General features: G+C 38.1%; 1 protein-coding gene across 2 annotated transcripts in view; it reads right to left on the bottom strand.

Moving 5' to 3' along the window:
• Positions 1-15,332: 15,332 nt before the first annotated feature.
• POT1 (protection of telomeres 1) overlaps positions 15,333-22,161 on the bottom strand; it is an 84,867-nt gene continuing 78,038 nt past the window's right edge. The window contains exon 21 of one of the 2 annotated variants that reach the window (XM_029924031.1): positions 15,333-15,679. The gene's annotated coding sequence lies outside the window, so the exon portion shown is untranslated. The remainder of the gene's footprint in view (positions 15,680-22,161) is intronic. The other variant, XR_003903466.1, reaches the window with a different exon arrangement.

Here is a 22,161-nt window from a genome sequence, read left to right as displayed (position 1 = left end):
ATTTTATAGCATTTACTTTTGGATGAGAGGCCTTCATGGTAAGTGTTTCTATAAGTATGACTTTGCCCCTCCATCTCACTTTTGTCTCTCCCACGCCCCTGTTAACAGAAAGATTAACCCCCGCAGACCTATGATTTCATTCTGGTTCCAGTAGAGTCCTCAAAATTCAGAACTTGAAGCATAGATGTAAAACAGGGTAGAGACTATACAACTCTCCTCTCCGTGCTGCTCCTCATTATTCTCTAACTTCTCATGTTTTCAATCTTCAGTGCTTGTCTATGCCCATCCTGACTACGCTGTGCTTATACACTCATCTATATACTCCTGACTACATTTAATGCTTAGCTGACTTCTTGTCATGGATTCATTTTCTTCTCAAAGAAACATCATTTCTATGAGCTAAAATTGGAGCACAAAAACTGCACAGGCAGAATGACCTTTTTCCTTGCCCCAAACCCCCAAATACACACACAGGCACAGAGAGAGCGAGAGAGCGAGAGAGAGAGAGAGAGAGAGAGAGAGAGAGAGACATTTCCAAGACTCTATACATGTTAGAATAAGGGAAACCACTGAAGTAGGACTCCAGGAGGACTAGGATTCAAGGGGATCCTATAACAGTGAATCAGCAGAGGCTACATGAAGCAGAGATGTCAACGATGTAACGAGGCTGTAAAAGCAACACTGCACTCGTCAGCGTCCATCTGGGAGACTTGGCAAGCTCGAGAAGAATGTCACCGAAGGGAATTTTTCTCTGCCTGTTTCTTCTGAGTTATAGAGACAAGCTTGCTTACTATAATGTCATTCAGCTCATACTCACCTCTACTCCTTACTCCTGTCATCTACTGACTTCTGCGTAACGCCCTCTCATTCACTGAAGCCTTTAGTGTCTGATTCATGGTTTTTATGTCAGCCTCAATTTTCGTTTTAAAATTTAAAAAAGAATGTGGAGATCTCTTCCACTGCTACACCTACTGCCTCCTCGGTTCTCTGTCCCCCATGACCTTCACCTCCACTTAACTTCAGTCACAAGCTCCCAAGCCCACATCCTGGGCTTTATCATCACCTGACATTCCTCCACCTCCCAGGTCTTGACTTGAACGTCCCGCTCTGTGCACAAAGTCTTCTTCTAGCTTTCTCAATCTGTGACTTTCATTAAACATGGAGTTTGACTTCATAGTGACCTCAGTTCTCTTGAAACCACTCCTATGAACTGCTTTTGATATTCATATCTTTTGTAACAGTTTAGATTCCAATGACCCTTTTTTTATATAGCAAGTCCTGCAATTCTACCACTTCAATATTTCAGAAATCTGTACTCTACCCTCTATCCCACAGTCACCACTCCATTTCAAGTCACCATTACCTTGCACACAGATGAACTAACAATATCCATGTAGGTCTTTCCAGCCCTAGTCCTTCCATATGTACCCCCCACCCCCAGCTCATTCTCTATACTGCAGCCAGAGTGATCTTTCTACAATACAAATCTGACCACGTCATTCCCCTTTTTAAAACACTGCAGCAACTTGTTCTTGCTTCAGGAATAAACCACAAATTCCTAAATATCACTTCTACATTTTTCATGATCTAGAAGCTACTTTCTTCATGTCTCTCTTTCTCTCTCATTAATAAACATTTTTGCTCTACCTCACTCCGTATTTCAGGTAGACTGAGTTATTTTGGGTTTACTGAATTTGTCATGCCTTCTCCCACCTATAGGCTTTTGCATGTGCTGGATTCTCTTCCTGGAATATTCTTCTGTACATTATCCTCTTCTTCCATTAGTTCCCAATGCTAATCATTCTCTAAGTCTCACCTTAGAGAGCATAACTCTCAGGAAGCATTCCCTGACTTCCCCAGTCTGAATTACATGCCCTTTCCTATGTGTTGTACTTCCTTATCATAGCTTATCACAATATCTCATAACTCTAACTGTGGCACCTCTCATTAGATTGAGAGACATAAGGATGGAAATAGTGTCCCCGTGGCTGGCACAGTCTAAAACACATTAGCTACTGAATAAATATTAAGTGAATGAAAAAAAAAATCAAAGAGTCAGAAATAGAGACATTAAGTAGATCTAACCATGAATCAGGGTATTAAATTAAGAAACTAGAGGATTCCTATGAGATTATGTACATGGAGATATGGAACCTTATCTGCCCTTCTGGAAGGCTACTGAAAAACAAAAATCAGTATATCCAAAATGATTATTAAAATTGCCTTTATATTATGTTAAATAAGCATTTATAGTCCAAGAATTTGACACTTTAAAAAAATCCACATTGAGGTTTGCACCATGTAATCTCCATGTTCAGCACACGCATATTACCACTATAAATCATTCTTATGACTTCAAATCAGCATGTTTCCTGAAGAGATTTCATTTATATTTTTGCATCAACATGATAGAAGGTGACATCTAGAGCACGAGAAATAGGCTTCTATCAAATCTCTCATGACCTGCTTGATAATGTGCTGCACATGTCTCATTGGACTCTCTAGCATTTCTGACAGATTCTCCATCTTTCACACGGCTTTGGTTTTGTATAAATATAGTAAGTGCCACAGACTTGTCTCCTTAAAACCTCAGTGCCAAACCTGCTCAGGCCATGAATGTGTGAGTTGACAGAGAACACTGATACTCTCTTACAAGTCTCCTTTTCCTGTAAAAATGGAAGTGGTAGATTATGATAATTCTCTCTCCATCAAATGCCTATAAAAGGCAGACAAATTGAGGGAAGATAAAAGTTAGCAAGCGGTACGTAAGAATAAAAGAGAAAATAGCAAGCTGTTAAGCTCTCCAAGGCTGTGGTAACTGCTGTCATTTTGATAACATAGTTCTTACAAACCATCAGGCCATATCCAGCTCTCTCCAGGTGACAAAGTCAGAGGTCCTGCTGCTCTTCCAACTGAGTGATGTGTCTGCGTGGAGAGGGTGGCTGCAGAGAGGCCTTGACCTTTTATAACCACAGGAAGGTTGGTGAAGTTAGCCTACATCACTGGTTGCAAACCAAGTGATATGATATTCAGGGGAAGTGGGTGTTATACAAATTTCTGAACCCCATTCCCTAATTCTGACCCACCAGATCTATTTTTATTCATTGTGTTTTCCATTTTTCTAATGCTTTATTAAAGTTAAAATTTTACATACAGTGAAATGCACAGATCTGCTTCTTGCCCTCCTTTGGGTTAGCTATTAATTATCATTCTATTTGAAATCTTTGGGGCTTCTAGCTCCACTTCTGTGTTGATTTTAAGTAATTTATATATAAAATTACCACATGTATCTTTAAGTTATCGGTCTAGTTAATGTTTTTCCACTTGACTTAAAATGCTAGAGCCTAAATATAGCATGATTCCATTTATCCCATTTTCTGTTATTGTTGACATATATTTCAAACTCAGGTATGTTGTAAACCACAGCTTATCATATTTGCATTAAAAGGCAGTGGTCTTTTAATAAGAAGAAGTTAAGGGTGGAAGAAAAAGATAACTCTTTCACATGTATGTACATATTTATCTTTCCTCTTGCATTCCTTCCTGAAGATCGGAGTTTGTCAGTCATTATTTTTCTTCAACCTGAGGGAAAGCCTGTAGGTTTTCTTGTAGTTTACGTCTTCTGGTAGAAAATTATCAGCTTTTATTTATTTGAAACATCTTTGCCTTTATTTTTTAGACATTTTTCTTCTGAGGAAAAAATTCTAAGTTGAGAGGAATTCTTTTTGGCACTTTAAACATTTTCTTCCATAGTCTTCTGTTGAGATTTCAGTCATCTCCGTTCATCTTTGAATCAGTTTCCCTGTATATAATAGGCTAATGCACGCACGCACACGCGCGCACACACACACACACACACACACACACACGTGTGATGACTTTCAAGATTTTCTTTTTATTTTCTGTTATTAGCAGTTTGATTGATGTGTACACTTAAGGTTTTCTATGTATTAATTCCACTCAGAATACTCTAAGATTTTGAAATCTGAGGTATATCTCAGTCATGTTTTTAACTTATTCTTTCCCATTTTCTCTCTTCTTGTCAGCTAGGATTTCACATATACGTAGATTAGACAACTTGACATTATTCCACATCTCTGAATGTTTGTTCCTTGTCTTTAATCTTTTTTTTCTCTTTGTTCTTTAAACTGGATAATTTTTAATTGATCTTCCGCCATCTTTAATGCACTGTTCAATCCATCATGTGACATTTTCACATCAGATATTTTCATTTTCAGCTCTAAAATTTATATTACTTTCTGTTTTATGGTCAGCATTTCTCTGCTGGCATTCTCCATATGTTCACTCAATATGACCATCTTTTCTTTCAGCTCTTGAACATATTTATAAAATAAGTTTTAAGGGTGCTTTAAAATTAATTAAATTTAAATAAATTAAAACTATTAGAATTATTCCAGCATCTTATTCATCTCTGGTCAGTTGGTCTATTTCTATTGCTCTTCCTCTTGATCTAGTGTCATGACTTTATTTTGCATATTGATGTTTGTTATTTTCTAAACATCATGGGTGGTACACTGGTAAGAAACTGGATTCTATGTTGTTCTCTGAGTGCTACTTCTTTCCTCCACAGTTACATTATTAGTTGTTTACCCTGAACTTGTGAATCTTTGCTTTTACATGTTGTTAAAGCAGGCCTCATTTTAGATTTGCTTTATCTCAAGGAAAAATCCATAGGGCTAATCCTGCAATATAGTTTTTAGTCTGAAAGTATGATGTTTCAATAAAAAACTCAAGGTGGGGGCACCTGGGTGGCTGGCTCAGTTGGTTAAGCATCTAAATTTGGCTCAGGTCATAATCTCACATTCCCTGAGTTCGAGCCCCCATGTCCAGGGCAGTGCTGACACCTCAGAACCTGGAGCCTGCTTCAGATTGTTTCTCCCTCTCTGTCTCTCCTGCCCCCGCCTCAAAAATAAACATTAGAAAAATTTTAAAATAAAAAATAAAAAAACACAAGGTATTTTTCAAGCCCTTTAATTTGCCACATGACTCCCGTTCCCAATGTTTGCCTTCCCTGGGGTGGGCAGCAGCTAACATTTCTACCTCTACTGAGCCTTTTAAACTTCCAAGCTATTGTTTTCCAATGATCTTGGATTCTCTCTTACACTTACACAGTTACCAAGGAAACTCTGAGGAAAGTATATCTTTACAATGTGGTGTTCCTTCCTTTGTAACCGTTTCTTTACTGGGGGGAAGTTCTCAGACACTTAGGCAGCCCTGAATCCTGCTCTCTGCAGAGTTCTTGCTGCTCCATACCAAGCCAAGTAGTGGGAAAGAAGGACAAGTGCAGATCCCTTATGTCAAAGGTCAAGTTCTGCCTCTTGGTCATTCTCCAGTGGCTTTGCTATTTTTCTTTAAGATTCTGTAATTTGTAACTATGTGAAGTGATAGATGTTAACTAAACTTCTTGTGTAATCATTTCATAATACATACGTGTCGAATCATTGTGTAGTACACCTTAAACTTATACAATGGTATATGTCAATTATAGTTCAAAAAGCTGGAAAAAAAGATTTTATAATTGTTACATAAGGTCAGGTGTGGGGAATACAATCAAATACAATCTATTCCATCATTATTAAAACCAGAATATCTATTTGGTCAGTTGGCCAGCTGGTGTTTAAATAAAGCTTCTCTTTGCTTCATTCATTAAATAAATATTTATTTGCTAAGCACATCTTATATGTTGATGACTCTTCCTGACTCTGACAATGCAACAATGAACAAAGTAGATAAATTTCCCCATGTTCTGAGGGCTGGAATTCTAGTGGAGTAGGGAGACAGAAGCATATTTATAGAAACAGAAAGTAATGTCATGTAGTGATAAGTTCCATAAAAAATTAAAGGAGAATAAGGAGGTATAACTATTCCTCTTCTCCCTTCAAATATTTAAGCACATTACTGAAAAGATAAATCAAAACCTTATAACAAATAAAAAATATGTATAATAAAGGCACAGAGTATCATTTAAATCAAAATAGTTAAAAGCCATTTTGTAATCTAATGTTATAACTTAAAAACATATTATAAGTATTTATATTATAAAAATACAAACTGTATCAAGCTGCTTGAAATATTATAAAACCAACCATCGCATTATCCTGTTACTCTACATTTGCAAGGAGACAATGTGAAAAGATCCCCAGTTCAAGTCGCCTCTTAATTATCTAATACTCTAAAGTCTCTACTCCCCATGATTTCTCCTGGCTCACATGTGCTCTGTGTCTGCCCTCAGTTTTTTCCCTTCCTCTAAGATCATCACTCTGAAGACTCCCTTCTCACTGCCCTGTCCACGGTGTTCTCCCTCACAGTTCCATTCAGCGAGGCAAATACGTAATGAGAATTTGTTATGCACTACCACTGTGATAATGGCCAGGGATTAAAACTTAGAAAGGGACCGTCCACGTAGGTTCCATCCTTAAAAGAATCTAGTGGGAGATACATACTCATCATAAATCACTGCAATTCAGTACACTAAGTAGCACGAACTAATCCCTGCAGGAGACAGAGTTATTGAGTCTACCTCCATGGAGATTTGGTCATGGGAAATGATAGAAAGGAGATGAAATTTGCAATAACCTTTGAAAGGTGAGTGATCATATGTCAGAAGACAATAGGAGTGGACATGACCTGCAGGGGACAGGCACATTATGCTAATGTGCAGAGAAAATGTCCTTTGCTTGTTGCATTTAGATATAATGAGAAATCTAGTGCAAAGAAGGGTAAATGTGAGGTGGTAAAGATAACTGGCAAAGATGCAGAAAATACTTGTGACCAGTAATGAAGTCCCTTGTTTATCTTTTTAAGGAGGCTGAACTCAAATCCTATTGACTAAAACTTTCTAAGCCTATGAAGTATGATAAGATCTGTTTTTTATCGAACACGGGAACTTCTTCAGTTTCTACACTTCTACACTTTCTTTGCACTACTTGTCAGTCCCATACCTTGTTCTACAAATAGACTGTAAGCTTCCCAAATAAACATTTATAATCTTATACCTACTACTTGTCCAATGCCTTCACAAAGGCATTGGATATGTTGATTCCCTATAAATATCTCTTGGTCAGTTAGCTAATATATTCTAATACACACTTATGCATCATGTCATTTTGTATTGAAAAAATTTCCTTTTCCCTTCTAAAATACTTGAACATTCTTTAGAAGCTTAAAGGTATTACTCTATATTAAAGAATGCTGCTAGATTCAAAATCTATGGTACTTAAAACTTGTTTTAGGGGATATATATATATATGAGAAAGTAGCAGAAAAATAGGCAAAAACTATTTGCTGTCACGTCATGAAGCATCTTGCATGTAATTGATGTCTATACCAAATCTTTTCCTGAACAGCAGACTATTCTAGGCCATTGCTATTAATATAGTTATTGTACATGTAATCACATGGTTTCCTTGGGTTTATTTATTTTTGCAAAGCAGTGCAACTAATGCAGTTTACTGGCTCTTTTTCTTTGATTAATATCTAACTTTCAAGTCCCAAACTCAGCATCATTTAACTATTTTCTGTATTTTCATTTTAGCTCAATATTTCCCTGTATCACATGTAAGTAAAACTGTAAATTAAAGAACCATCAAGAGAATAAATAAACACATTTGTTTTTTTTAAATAAATACATTTCTTAATTAGGGAATTCTTTTGTACCACCGTAGTCCAAAAGAATTCCCTGTGGCTGTTGCTAAGGTACATGGTGAAGAGGCAATGGATGTTTTTTTTTTCCCAAAATGAAGCTCTGGAAAATAAGTTACCTTCTATGTGGCTTGGTTTGTTTGACAGGACACAGTATTGTATCAGTGAGACAAGTGTCATTGATTTAAGCTTCAAGGGGCTCCGACATCATTGCTGCACGCCTCCCTTTTGCTGTCCCACTAGCTGAGAGCAGGGAGGGGAAGGGACCCGCAGGAGAAACAGCACGGGCTGGCTGTCCAGTGCAAATCCATCCCTACTTTTGGAAACCACTTGAATCCCATGCCCTCTGTGCCTGCTCTGGTCATGTCTGTCCTTGTCCTCAGCTCTGCTCTGTATCCAGGGAGGCTGACTCCTACAGTCTGCTTTTCCCAGGCTCCAGGACGAATCTGCAGATTCGTGGGCAGGAGAAAGGGAAAAGCCAAGGAGCTAGCTCCTTTTTCTGCCTTTGCAGTAGCTACCTTCACTTTCGAGGTTCCAGCTCCCGCCAGAAAAGCCCTGTAGCTTCAGCCTTCCTGCAGCAGCCCACGGACCTGGGTTACCATCATACCTCTTGCTCCTTTGTCCTTCAGCCTGCAAATGGTGGGGGCTTTGATTCTGCCCATCTTTGGAGAGCCTGCCCCTTTGGCTCTGGATAGCTTCTCGGACCCTTCCTTCGCCCATTCAATGCATTTCCTACACCAAATTCTTTATTGTAAATACTGAGAATGGTTGGTTTCTCTTTTGCTCCTTTGGCCCCTAAACATAGCACACTGCCTGTGGAGTACAATAACACTGTCTGCTTTCTTTCCTCAAAACATTTTCCTTTTAAAATAGATCAGTAAAAATCCACATAGACACACACACTAAATAGAGGTGATAACATTTTTTGAGACATTCTGACTAAATGACTTAAGGTCATCATGCTCTGCTAACACTAAATTCTTTAACTAAATATATACATAAGGAAGAAACTATGAAAGCATTGTATGTAATAGATGAAATACATCTAAGTCAAAACCAGGAAGGTAATCTATAGAATCAAAGAGCTCAGACATAAATTTCAGATTATGGCCAGGTGAATAATCCTAATCATTAAGAGATTTAAGTTGCAACAAACAGGACTGTTTTCTTGAGATTTGTCTGATTCTTAAACTTGTATGATTCTTAAATTAGTTCTTACATGTTAAACAGCTGGCTGGTTTACAGGTAAGTAAATGCAAAGAATCTTCAGGGGTAAACCGTATGACTCGGGGAAGGGACAGCTAACCCTTAAACAAACCTCCGAGTCTCAGCTCGGAGGAGTGTGGAACCATTATTATGGCCATCTTTTACTGAAAAAGCTATCTTGTTTGCCTACGTGGATTATGAGATTGTATATTATTAGCATTTCCTTCCTTTGTAGAGACAATCACACAATGCCTGCTACATAGTAGATGCTAAAAGACATAGGACTGCATATGATTCAACAGACGAATTTACATGGCTATTAGATGCACATTCTGTGTTTGCCTAAAGTTGCTAAGAGAAACATTGCAGACAGTACAAAATTGCAGTAAAACTAGGTGAGAGCTTTTAAAATCCCAAACTTGAGGTTATAAATGGGAAAAGAAAAAATGGATAGTCTCATAGACCCACTCAAGCTTACTGATGAGAGAGGAAGACAAGGAGACCTCATTCTTTCTTACCCAGATTTTTAGTGAATATGTGATGTTGCGTCCCGCCCCTGCCAGCTCCAGCCCGAGGGGCGGTGAATCCTTGCGGGTTCTTGATCCAGAGGGAGGGAGAGAAAGGGCAGGAAAGGGCGCACAGAGAGTGAAGATGGCACACGGAATCCGATCAAACCTCTCTCTTTATTCAGAAAATAATACTCTGATATAGGGTTTGGGGCGGGGAACTGACCCAGGTTGGTTGCCAGGTAACAGAGTCAAATGAATATTAGAGAAAAGGGAAAACTGAAACTGAAAACTCCGGACACAGCATCAAAGAAGCGCCCAGATTAGCGCTGCGTAAACCAAAATGCGGTTTTGATCTTTTGTTCGCCTGCGCTTTTTTTGTCTGGCTCAGTAGGACAGTCTCCAAAATCTGGACCAGGAAATGCACTCTCCTAGCCTCCAGATGTAAATCTTGTTTTTCTGGTTGCTCCCTGGAGAGCGATATCTCCTTGCCTGAGGCGGCCAAAACTCAGCGGCTCCCAACAATGTGACACTGACTGAACTTTAACTATAAGAAGCACAAGTTTTTATTTTTAAAATTGTAAGTATAAAAATAAATTTGTAGATAGTCTAACACTAAAAAACATTTATTCCCATGTACTTGGGGATTTTTTTGTGATCTCACAAGACTTAAATGTTTAAGTAGTCACATTGAGAACTGTCTTAGGAACAGATCAGAATGCATTACACAGCCTTATTTTAAGAGCCTCTCTTAGGTCTTCAAAACCAGAGCATGAAAACAGAAGAACTAAGTTTAAAAGGAGGCAAAGAACTCAGAGCACCTGGTCCTCATGGCACGCATCAGCCTTGGGATGGCATCATGAAGGCCTGTGTCCCTCTGCCCTCAGGCGTAGGTGTAACATACGTATGTATGTTGTGTGCACGTATGTATGCATGGTTTTAATTTTAGTGAGAGAGTGTGAGCAGGGTAAGGAAGAGAGGAGCAGAGGGAGGGAGACTCCACAAGGGCTGGATCACAACCCTGAGATCATGACCTGAGCAAAAGTCAAGAGTCAGAGCTTCAACCAACTGAGCCACCCAGATGCCCCTGGGGTGACTGGATGGCTCAGCTGCTTAAGAGTCCAACCCTTGATTTTGGCTCAGGTCCTGATTCCAGGGTCGTGGTATCAAGCCCCACATCAGGCTCTGTGATGAACGTGGGGCTTGTGTAAGATTTTCTCTCCTTTGCTCAGTCTCTCTCTCTCTCTCTCTCTCTCTCTCTCACTACCCCTCTCTGCACTTCCCTCCTCTTGCACACACAATGCCCTCTCTCTAAAATAATGATAATAAAAAGACCATAATCCTAACCTGCAATACGGAATGCATAAAAAAGGAGAAAGGAGATAGATTATAACTTTCTACGGATAGACCCCCAATATCTTGATAATATACAACTCAAGGCACTCTGGCTTTACATCCCCTTTACCCTCCCCATAAACCCTCCAAGTTCTCCTAAGGACTATTCAAAAGTCTGGGACAGAAAGAAGTCAGGACATATTACAAACCTTTTTGCTTCCTGCTCAAGGCTGCCCTGAGGAAATGAAATGTAGAACTCAGCTTTACTTAAATTGTGGATGGTCAGGGAGTAAAGAAGAAACATAAATCATAATCTTGAAACATTATCCAGCCTCAATGATATTTAAGAAAACTAACGATTTGAGGGTAATTAAATTTTGTTCGGCCAATTTACTGAGTTATTTTGATTGGTTCTAATAACTTTCCAGTTAATGCTTGGATTTTCTAATGTCATAGAATGTTTTGCATATATTTATATTTTGTTTCATTTCTCTAGGTTTATACTAATGGGTCTGCTTCATAACTTAATACATCGGCCATTATCTCTGGAATCTTAAGAAGCTATAGAATTGTTTCACATTCTTGCATTTTTTAATAAAACAAAAGGTTTCATATAATTCTCTATTAGTTACGATGTTTATGATGTTGACCACTGCTATGAAGGAGATATTCTTTATAAGAGATTGATAGAAAGGAACAGAGACTTCAGTTATAGACAAAATATATAGGATTTTTTCTTTGTTTTTGCTCAGTTTTTACACATGATAGATGTGGCATTCTAACAAACTGGGAAAATTGCAGTCTTGATGTCAAATGAAAGGATTAGACTATAAAAGTATTTGAATAAAATTACAAATACGGTTTTCGTAGAGGTCTAAGTAATTTCTACATATAATAACCAGAAAGTATAAAGGAGATTATTAATGAATTTAACTTCACAATAAAATTATTTTGTATGACAAATAAAACAAAACCCCTGAGCAAACTAAAAATGACAAATGACAAATAGGAAAGAATGGAAGAGGTTCAGATCCATTTCTAATAATAGGAATGTCCTGATAGAAAAGTGGGCAACATTCATGATAAAGACGAATGGACTTGAAAAGAACTTCAGCATTGCCATAAATCAAATTTAAGTAAAAATGAGCTTCTTTTAAGTCAAGGAAATTAGAAAGTCATGAAATTTGGTAATATGAGTGACATTGTTTGAATTCTAGTATTGCCACTTACTAGCAATGCAAAGTTGCTTAACACTTTGTGTTCCAGTTTCTTCATTTGAGAAATCCATTCCAGTCACACAGGGATCCATCCACCCATATGCCAGTGTGTTATCTGTAGTCAAGCGTCACTTTCTTCATGGCTGTCATGTGGCTGAAATTAATTAATATATATAAAACAGCACAGTGGCTGGTACCCAGGTACTCACTTAATGGCAGATCACCGAAAGATTTAAAATTGTAAATTGATTAGGAATAACTGCAGCTGCAAATAACAAAATCCAAAACCGAAACAAAAACAAAAATAAAAGTTTAAGCAAACAGGAATTCAATAGAGAACAGTAAGTCCAGAGGTAGGAAGTTAGTTATTGAAGATGCAGGTTCTTTTTCGATGTTGTACACAACAATCTTCAGTGTGGGGGCCTCTGTACTCATACTTACTGCCTTGGGATTATAGAGTGATGCTATCACCTCTCCATTCCAAACAGGGAAAAAGGAGGAAGGAGCGAAAGGCATAAAATTAGAGTGGGGTGCCAGCTCAGTTTCTCTCATCAGGAAAGCAAACCTCTAAAATAGTAAACCTCTATTCTAGTTATACCTCTGACTCAGAAATGCATCACATACATGGTCATCACTAACTGAAATGTTGCTGGAGAGAAGGGGCTACTAGATGGGTCTTGGGCCCACCAACCAATTGTATTCCCCATAAATAGCAACAGTGAAAAAAACCAAAACACTTAGCGGGGGCTATCACCTTTATGCTCTTTTTGAAACTCTTCAGTGCTCCCTGCCCACCAATACCTCCTCCCTACCTACAACCTCTGGCAACCACCAACCTCTTTTCTGTATCTATGAGGTTTGTTTATACATCCTTCTGGGATCCCTATAATGGGAATATTAGAGATATTATGCTTAATGGTGTTACTAAGTTCCCTAAGTCTATTTTCACTTTTTATTACTTTTTTCTCTCTCCTGTCCAGCCTGACTACTCTCCATTACCCTGTCCTCCAGGTCGCTCATTGATTCTTCTGCTTCCTCTAGACTATTTCTTCCATGTAGTGTATTTTTAATTTTGCTTATTGAGTTCTTACCTCTGGTTCTGTTTCCTGTTTGCTGAGTGTCTCACGGAAGTCCTCAGCTCTTCTGTCGAGCCCAGTGAATACCTTCACGACCATTGCTTTAAATTCTGCATCAGACATATTGGTCATCTATGTCTCATTTATCTCTTTGCTATGATTTTGTCCTGTTCTTTCATTTGAGACATATTCTATTGTCTCATTTTGTCTAACTTCCTGTGTTTCTGTGTTAGGAAAGTTGGCTGGGTTTCCTGATCTTGAAACTAGCAGCTTTATGAAGAGAGGCCTGTAGTGTCCTGAAGAGCAATGGCTCCTGTTAATTAGAACTTGACACTTCAAGGGTGTCTCCTATGTGCGTTGTGTGTACCCTATTACGGCTGAGCCACATATGCCTTCATACTGTCATTTGCAATGGCTCTCTCTGCCTACTGTGGGCACTTTTGTCCCCATGTTAATGGGCCATTCTGAGGCCACCTTGGACTTGAGTTTAGTCAGACCAGGTATTTGCCAAAGATGCAGTAGCATGGGACTGCAGGGCACTTTTCTTGCGTTGTCCCCTTGAGAAATTTTCTTTGCTGCATGGGGCCTGCCGTCAGAACAGATGGCAGGCTCCAGCCCGATGCTGAGGCCTCAGTTGGACTGGTGTGTGTGGTTAGCTTCCCCTTTCCACAGGGCAGGAGTCACTTTGGAGCTGCACTGGTCCGTCAGGGCTGCTTGCATGCTGTCAGACTGTGACACCACTTTGGATGGGCTCTAGCCAATGGCGTACTGGAAGGAGCAGGACTTTGGAGAACGTGAGTACACACTGCCTTAACAAAGTCTGCAAAGGTCTGTTGTGGAAGGGGACTTGGCGCTGCCTCCAGGGGTGGAGAGGTGAGTCCCCAGGAGAACATGGGGGTGGGGCTCATGGTCCCAGCAAAGTCCTAGCTGGTTTGCTGTGTGAGGGGAGAGCTCCCCCCAGGTGCCAGGTTGGAGGGCGCATGTCCATAGTACAAAACAGGGACAAGGCACACTGTTAGCAAGCTAGGTGGAGTGTGGTGGCACGGAGCTGCTTCCTGCAGGCATCTGTGTGTCCGGGCTGGGGGGTAGGGCAGGGAAATGGTGCCCACCAACTTCTTTGTTCCTGATACCTTCTGAAGTTCCGTGGCCCTCCAGCATATGCTCTGAGATTAGGAAACAAATGTCCCTCCTGCATAGCCTGGGTGTTTTTCAAGCTGCTGCTTCTATGCTGTATCGCTGAGGGGGCTGTTGTTGTGCTCGCTCTCGAAGGGACTCAGTTTCCTTTCATCCTCCAAGTTCCCCAAGTGCAGACTCTGTTCATTGTTAAAGTTCCACACGTTAAGCCCCACTGATTGTTAGGCCCTTCTGCTTCTCAAAGCCAAATGCCACGGAGGTCCATCTTCTCTGTGCCCGTTGGTGCCTGGTCTGAGGATCTTATCCCCCCGCCCCGCCCCCCATGCACAAGCTATCATCCGTCTGTCCCACTGATAGGTCCGTTTGGCTCCGGACCGCATCCCCGCCCTCCCCACCCACTTTGACACGCCTCTCCCCTACACTTAGCTGTGGGGAATTTGTCCTGCCAGTCTTCCGGTCGGCTCCTGAGTTATTTACACGAGTATGGGTGCTTTTAGTTGCATCCACAGGATGAGCTTAGGATTTCCCTACTCCACCATCTTCCCTGGAAACCCTAATCTGATTCATTTTAATCAAATAATCTCTCATTTCTGATAAAAGATCATGAAAGAAGAGAATGACATATTGGAGAGAACCTGAGTTTAAAGTAAATACATTAAGAGCATGAAAAGAAGTCTCATCAATTGTTATGTGTGGTGAGAAACATATAAGGAGGACTTATTTGAAGTGATGAAGGTGTTAACTAACACTATGGAAGTAATCATTTTGTAATATATAAGTGTATCAATATATACATTGTACACCTTAAATTTACACAAAACTATATGTCTGGAATTTTAAAAAGTATGACTAGAGTCAGTGGACAACCATCACACTAAATTAGACTATCTTTGCCTCTGCTTATTTGAAATAAAATTAGTATTACACACATCAACCACTCCTCATCTTCTCTCACATGGAGGCACACACCCATAAAGCATTTTGCTATTTTGCCCTACTATTACAGAAGCACAAAATCTGACATTTAGGACAAAGTTGCAAATAATCTTTGTTATCTTGACTGAATTTGTGGAGGAAACTTAAAGGCCAAATATATTTGCATGTGAGATCTGAAAATGAAGATTTCTAAAATCTTGAGAAGAGTTTTCTGCTGATCTTAATAAAAGTGGTTTGTACTAATTTTACAACAAATACCCTGACAGGCTTCAGAGAATCATCTTCTTTAATTCTTACAAAAGTTCACTACAGAAGACAGGTAGTTTGGTAGTGCTTCAAAAGATGACAAATATATTTATATCGGAACCTGGAAGAAAAGTGCAGCCCAAGGAAGTAGAGTCATATATGGTAGATCACACACTAAGTTAATGCTAGATCCAATAAGACATTTCAGTCCAGTTGACTTTTCTCAGTTATAAGAACATTCTGGGCCTAATAGAGATGTTCCATTCTTCTTTGGAATCTCACAAAGAGCTCTTCAATTTGTTCTTGGTAACCACAGTGGATGATGAATTATTATTCTGACACAGCAGAAATTCATGCCTCTCTGTTAAATGAAAGGACAAAAGAAAGACTCTCCTAAATGAACCACATAAACTATTCAGTAAAATCCACTTTCGAGACTAAAACTATGGAATCAAAGGTTCCTAAACTCATCTAAATTCATGACTGGTTTTCAAAATTTAGATGAATATTGACTTTCCAATAGATATGTTTGTTTGTTTGTTTTCGTTGCTGTTGTTTTAGATTATTTGCTTTAATCAGAGTAAGGCAGGGCAAGAGCAAGGACAATCTGGTTTGGCTTTAATGCCACACTAATCTCATAGATACTTTTATTTCGACTTAGATGTATTTGGGATCAAAAGGAGTGTCCCTCTGAAGAGAGGTGGACAGTGGCTATACAGAAACACTGGTTAGTGTCCTGACATTCTCCATCATACTCAGGACTCAGATGTTATGCATCTGATACAAAATCGGTATTTGAAAGCTTGAAGTCTAAATCTCCCTGTTACACGTGCAGTAAGTTTCTATTTAGCGTTTACAAGCCCCAAATCCATCCTTTTTTCCTTTTGGAAAGCAATTTCAAGTAGATTTCATATGGAGGAATAAACAAATCCTAAGTATACAAACTACATACATCTGATTAGAATCGGTGAAACAAAAATTTGAGTATTGCAGAAAAGATCTATCAAATGGATTGTTCTCTGCCTATCAAATCCAAAACGGCTAAAGTGAAGGCAATGACATATATCAATTATCATAATTTTGTAAGGAAGTCTTAAATGGCCTACCTCAAGCAGAAATTTGAATTTCTTTGGTTGTTTCAAGTGTGTTATTTTCTCTTAGCATGATTTTGGTATCTTTTTTAAAGTTGGAACAGAATTTAATCATTGAAATCATGGCCCAATTCACAACTAAAATAGGTAGCAAAAATTCCTGTCAAATCCTTTAATATTATCTTGAACTTCTATTCATCTATAAAGTCCTAACAAAATTAACCTTCTCATCACTAAGGACATAAGAAATAATAAATTCTGCTTAATGTTAAGCTTATGAAAAATGTGACTTATTTTACATAATGTTAACTTAAAATCAGTAATGGTTTCCTTGAATTATGCAACACATCAAGCCCAGTGGAATCAAGAGTTTTTCTAAGGATAATTATGAATTGATACTTAAACTATTTGGGATTTTTAGCATAATTAAGTGATAGACCATGCACAGTATTTGACTTATTGAATAGATACTAAATTAATGATTTTACACAAATTCTGAATAGCAAAAGCATTAGTAATATTCTAGAGTTCTTCTATTTTTCTATCAATTTTCTCTAGAAACATTTGACTAAGTTTGCAAATAACATCTTAGTTGAGAAATAGAAATACCAGATACCAGAGTGGTCTTTTCATTAGCTTCCCTCTTTATCTTAGAGAGTACCAACATGTTGTGAAGACTATCATAAATGCTATGATATTTTGAGATTGCTTTTCTTAAACTGTTTAAGAAAATAACTTTTATTCTGCTAGGGTCTCTCCTTGAATATGTATGAAGTGAATACAGTTACAAAACCATGTTTATGCTGTAGTCTAAATAGGAGTTGATACATAATCCTGCTAGGGTTCTCAGAAGTATAGTCAGGTTCAAAAAAAAAAAAAATAGACACCAAAGTCCCAAACTGTCAGCATTCTGACTGGTTCTGCCTGTACTGTATGGCATGCATTATGATTTTGAGGAAAGGGACGGTCTTGTTTACTGCTGCTATTCCAATTCTCATCACAGTGCTCTGAACAAAGTAAATGCTCAGTGAAATTTGCTCATTGAATAAGCAGATAGACACACACACACTGAAATGGGGTCAAACTGTTGATATGCTTTTTTTTATGTAACAAAAAATAAAAGAATGTCCTAAGTATTCTAAATCATGATCTCTGAAGGTTTCATATATATATATATGTATTACATATATATTTTTTTTAGGTAACTGATAATTTAATCAGCATTCTGGGGACATTATAGTTGTTTCCATTTTTTTAAACATTTTTTTGACATTGCAGTTATTCTCAGTATTTTGTAGTTTATAAGAGGAAAAACTGACATATAGAGGATGATTTTTTTAAGTTTAAAATTTGTGCTACTAAATAAGCTTACAGAAAAAGTCCAACTCCTAACACTATTTAAAACTTTTTTTTTAATATAGCTTCAGAAAAAATTTCTAATATAAAGATAGGAACAAATGAGCACAATATTTTTTGTCTATTGTCATTGGATGAAGGATCTTTTGAAGGTTTCCTCAACCCCCTAGACTAGGAGAGATAGACTCTAAATAAACATAATATCCTATTCATTTATCTATTTAATTCATACCACATTCCATATACATAGAATTGTATTTGTGAATTTTTTCTACAAACAAAATAATCAAAGTAATTATTGCTCCAAGGTTGGAGGAGGTCCATAGGAGAATCTGGAGCAGATCAATACCACCAATCTGGACTCTATATAAGTGCACTGTATATTGTGAAGGGTCATTCGAATGTATATTATTATTTCTTTAAGTCTGTAATTTTCCATTTAAAATATCACCTACTTCCTAAATGAACTGCCAGGAACTTAAACAATATTAGTGATTACATTTTGGTTTGCCAGAAAACTAGTGTTTGACCCATCCACTACAGATTGAAATCAAGAGTAAAAATAAAACAAGAATTCCCAACTCCATTCAGATGAAGGAAGGGCGAAGTAATTGATTTTCCTCTTCCTTAAAACACTGAAATGACTGTGGACAACGTAAAGTTCTCCAGGAAAGATCTTTCAGATGCCAGAGAAATTCTCATTTTGGAAGAAGAAAGAAATGGTTTTAAGAATCGTCTAGTCAATTGGTTTACAATCTGAATTTCTGAACTATTGGAGGACGTTAGAAAAGTAATAGGTAGAACATAAGGTTCTTAAACTATTTTCAACATTACAAAAAGCTTTAAAAATTGTACAATCACCCATGAGAAATCTGTGCTGATTCCTTGCTTTTGCTTAGGATTAGATGAATTTAGTTATGAGCACTAGTTACATTAAAGCACACCCAGAGGACCATATCAGGTTATGAATGTTTGCAGAGTCAGCTTTATAGGGGAAGTAACTGGATAATGCCATGTGGTTTAACCTCCTCTGCCATGATCCTGCGGGTGTAGTTTTGTCTGAAAGGTTTGTCTTACCGCTACCTTAGGATAACCAAATGTTGTATCGTCAAGACTAAGGAATACATGCAAGCCAGGTTTCAGTAAATTTTAAGTACCCAACATGTGTCTTCTTCCTAAGAACCAAATCTTATTTTCTGAGGCAGATAAATTATGGTATGTGTCACATGCCCTTTTTGTGATCTTAGAGTAGAAAGCAATTTTGCACATTCAGTACTGGAAATTGAGTACTTTCAAATAGGTGTCAGTTATGGTCTGTGGAACCATAAAATAAGCATTAAAGTAGCTCACCAAATATCCTGGCATAAAAAATGCATTTTGATTTGCATTTAGATTTAACTAAAACCATAAGGACTCAATACTTGTAGTGTATTACATCATTATTCTTTGTTTAAATTTCTATTACAAGAGACAGGTACATAGAATCATAGAAGCCCATTCCAAAATTAGATCCTACCAAATACTGAGTAAAAACTTTCCTGATGATTTTCTGAAAAACAACCAATGGATTGTCAATGACATTAAATATAACCACTTCTGAGTGACAAAAGCATTGGAAAATCCATAGCTTTACTTGTATTTTAGTTTTAGGTGACTCCAATAAAGAAATCAAAGAGACTTTTATGAACAGACTATACCGCCAAAGAATTTCCCCATGAAATCCCCCCCTCCACCCCCCTGACATTTTCTTCCCTCTCTTCCATTGTTTCAGAGCTGTGTTTTTTAAATAGAACAAAAATGTTTTCATTCTCTGTTAGTGCTTGCACACTGGGCTATTTCAGATTCCTCTCCTTGTTATTCAGTCAAGCCATCCCCTATTCAAAAGTATCAGCCCTACTGGTACATAATATGGATCCTTCTCTTGAATTTTTTATTTTTCTTATTTCTCCTAATAAGAATGAGCTATTTTAGAAAATGGGATTTGAAATAATAAAACTATCTGAAATGACCATCTCAGGAGAGGATTTTTTTGGTCAGTTGCTCCAATGCTATTCACTCCATTCTGTCCCCGTATTTGTAGCAGCGTCACTAGATCGGGCCTGGAATGACCCAAGGATGTAGCTGTTTCCCTTTCTCACCACTGCAGCTGGGTTTGCTTGGAAGTTAAGGAATCAGCAAAGTAGAATAAAATAAATCTCAAATCTTCTTTGTAAGAGAATAGCAATAAAGAGGATTAGTTTTTGTCACCAAACCTTAGTGATACTATCTAATCCTTTAGGAGGGCTTCCTATGTGCCGGATTCTAAGTGTTTTACATACGTAACTTGATTTCATTTACCCCTGGTCCCTCCATGATGTTCCAAAGTGGGCACTATGACTACTCACAATTTCCAAGAGAGAGTAACCACCTTGCCTAAGGTCAAACAGAAAGTGAGAGGCGCAGCCGCAGCTGGAGACTGAATCCACGCAGTCTTAAACAAGAGCTGATCCGATGCTTTGAGAGTTCTTTTCCCAGATGATTTTAAGTCAGGGTTAAGAATCACTGACAGGTACAGATTCTTTATCAAGGTGCTTCAGTTCAAATGCTTTTAGGATCAGGCAGGTAATATAATGTCTGAAACAAGCAGATACCAATCCCATACTCTAATTTCTATAATAATGGTACTAAATCTTTTACTTGCAAAAAAATCACCCATGGAGATCATTAAAAATGCAAATTATTAAGCCTCAGTCTCATAAAATCTTTGTTCAATCTATATCAAAATTACTTAGGTTTATTTTTAAATGCACATTTCAGTATTCCCAGTAATCATTGCTCTAAAATCACCTTACGTGCTTAATACATTCTAGTATTCTCAGATTTCGAGTCTGGCCTCTCAAATATGAGAAGATCCCTTTATTCATTTTAGAAATATTTCCAGAGCATCTATTATAAAAAAGGAATTTCTAAGCACTGGGTAAACATCAGGGAACACATCTAACGCCTTCCCCAAGGAGCTCACATGCTGCTGGGGAAGGAAAACGAGTACAAGCGAATAAATGTATGTTATGTGAGTTAAGTGCACTGGAGAAAAGTCAGTTGTTGGGGGGGATGATGGGATTGAATGGTCTTTTATATGGTCAGGGGTAGACTTTCTGATGAGGTCACATTGGTACAAAGGATGTGAAAGAGTGAATCATGGAACCTGGAATAGCTCAACAATGTCCAGACTATGGTGACAACAGAAAGTACAAAGCCTGTGAAGGGAAAGTTTGCTGGGGTGTTAAAAAAACAAGGAGACCAGTGTTTGGAAAGCAGTGAGACAAGAAAGGTTATAATGTAAGATGTCAGAGATGTAGAAAGAAAATGGATCATATTGGGTGGTGAAAGCCATGGTAATGTCAACTCTGTGTGACTTTAGTAAATACTGGAAAACGACATTATTGGCCTTACATTTTAACGGGGCAGCCTTGCTACTGGATAGAGGATACAATGTGTGGGGAAGCTGTAGGAGCAGGAAGACCAACGGGGGAGCTAAGGCTGTCGTCCAGGCAAGAGAAGATGGTAGCAGGGCCATGGTCGTAGAGGAAGTGGTAAGAAGTAGTCAAATTCTGCCTATATTTAAAGAGTGCAGCATGATGATTTTTCAAATGGACTGGATATGGACCAGGAATGATGAGAGGGATCAAGGATGACTAGATCTAATGCGTGGGCATTTAGAGCTTAGTAAATTCGGTATAGGTAAAATACTCTCCCAGCAAATTCCCAGTTGGATACTGGTCGGAAGCTTGTTCTACTTAGGACTTAAACACCACTCTCCATGGAGTACTGAGGGTGAATACGGGAGTACACATCTTCCAAATGAGTGTGATTTATTAAAACCCATATTCTTCCTGACATGAAACACTGAAAACAAGAGAATTCTTTCATTACCTGTAATGACAACAGGAAAAGATAAGAAGTGCTCATTTTCTCAATGATATTTATATCCAAAGAGAATTAACTTTTTAATACCAGAAAAATACAAATTTTTCCTATACTAATTTGTTTCTAATAATTCCTGAGTATGTGGAGATATTAGAAACATTTTATATTCCTCAATAATAAAAACAAAACAAGAAAGTGCCTCAAAGAAGAGCCAAAAGGTGGACAGCAAGTGGAAAATGCCCCTGTTCTATTTCTTCCATCTATAGAGATTACATCCTACCATTTTGGATCAAATTTCTGCATTTTAAAATAACTGCTACTACAAAAGCATTGTTGTTTAGTGTGCCTAATCAACAAGGTTAAAAATCTACCTTGTTGCTCTTTATACTGAGATAAATAAAAGGCTGTATCTCCTAATAATATGACGTAATAACTTTGTGAAAAAGAGCAATGCAATCTGTTGCATTTTCATGTATGAGTTTTGTTCAAA

The sequence above is a fragment of the Suricata suricatta genome, chromosome 2, assembly GCF_006229205.1.
Source record: "Suricata suricatta isolate VVHF042 chromosome 2, meerkat_22Aug2017_6uvM2_HiC, whole genome shotgun sequence".
In the NCBI taxonomy this organism is placed as follows: Eukaryota; Metazoa; Chordata; class Mammalia; order Carnivora; family Herpestidae; genus Suricata; species Suricata suricatta.
Note: the sequence above shows the minus strand (reverse complement) of the source record. Positions and strands in the feature narration are given on the sequence as shown.